A 1,257-nucleotide genomic window follows, 5' to 3' on the forward strand; every position below is an offset into this window, starting at 1 on the left:
TGTTGCATTCCCTTTTTAATTTTTTTCGCGCCGCTTGCAAAACAAAACGCACGTGTAAGTAATATATTTACCGTGTTTTATTATTTTGCACGAGTGCGGTAAGTCATAGCTGGGTGCTCACGATTCACGGGTCCAGCGTCGGCGTTGTGGCGCGGCAAGCGTGCACTAGTGCGGTTGAGAGGGAGGGGTGGAAACCGCGTTAAACTCGTCTCCGTAGTTGAGAGGGAGCGGCCAAAGCAATGTACAATCGTCTTTGTAGTGGAGCTGGGAGGGGCAAGGATAAGGGACGAAGACCGGGGTAACATGTCGGATGCGATCATACCAGCACTAAAGCACCGGATCCCATCAGAACTCCGAAGTTAAGCGTGCTTGGGCGAGAGTAGTACTAGGATGGGTGACCTCCTGGGAAGTCCTCGTGTTGCAAAACAAAACGCACGTGTAAGTAATATATTTACCGTGTTTTATTATTTTGCACGAGTGCGGTAAGTCATAGCTGGGTGCTCACGATTCACGGGTCCAGCGTCGGCGTTGTGGCGCGGCAAGCGTGCACTAGTGCGGTTGAGAGGGAGGGGTGGAAACCGCGTTAAACTCGTCTCCGTAGTTGAGAGGGAGCGGCCAAAGCAATGTACAATCGTCTTTGTAGTGGAGCTGGGAGGGGCAAGGATAAGGGACGAAGACCGGGGTAACATGTCGGATGGGATCATACCAGCACTAAAGCACCGGATCCCATCAGAACTCCGAAGTTAAGCGTGCTTGGGCGAGAGTAGTACTAGGATGGGTGACCTCCTGGGAAGTCCTCGTGTTTCATTCCCTTTTTAATTTTTTTCGCGCCGCTTGCAAAACAAAACGCACGTGTAAGTAATATATTTACCGTGTTTTATTATTTTGCACGAGTGCGTTAAGTCATAGCTGGGTGCTCACGATTCACGGGTCCAGCGTCGGCGTTGTGGCGCGGCAAGCGTGCACTGGTGCAGTTGAGAGGGAGGGGTGGAAACCGCGTTAAACTCGTCTCCGTAGTTGAGAGGGAGCGGCCAAAGCAATGTACAATCGTCTTTGTAGTGGAGCTGGGAGAGGCAAGGATAAGGGACGAAGACCGGGGTAACATGTCGGATGCGATCATACCAGCACTAAAGCACCGGATCCCATCAGAACTCCTGGGAAGTCCTCGTGTTGCATTCCCTTTTTAATTTTTTTCGCGCCGCTTGCAAAACAAAACGCACGTGTAAGTAATATATTTACCGTGTTTTATTATTTTGC

At 50.6% G+C, this 1,257-nt stretch overlaps 2 non-coding genes across 2 annotated transcripts; both read left to right on the forward strand.

Moving 5' to 3' along the window:
- Window positions 1-308: 308 nt before the first annotated feature.
- LOC119345799 lies at window positions 309-427 on the forward strand. The gene has a single exon (XR_005167193.1). It is a non-coding gene; the product is annotated as a 5S ribosomal RNA (ribosomal RNA).
- A 265-nt stretch (window positions 428-692) lies between these two features.
- On the forward strand, window positions 693-811 carry LOC119345798. Its single transcript, XR_005167192.1, has one exon. It is a non-coding gene; the product is annotated as a 5S ribosomal RNA (ribosomal RNA).
- The last annotated feature ends 446 nt before the right edge of the window (window positions 812-1,257 follow it).

Source organism: Triticum dicoccoides, unplaced genomic scaffold, assembly GCF_002162155.2.
Source record: "Triticum dicoccoides isolate Atlit2015 ecotype Zavitan unplaced genomic scaffold, WEW_v2.0 scaffold2982, whole genome shotgun sequence".
NCBI classification, from domain to species: domain Eukaryota; kingdom Viridiplantae; phylum Streptophyta; class Magnoliopsida; order Poales; family Poaceae; genus Triticum; species Triticum dicoccoides.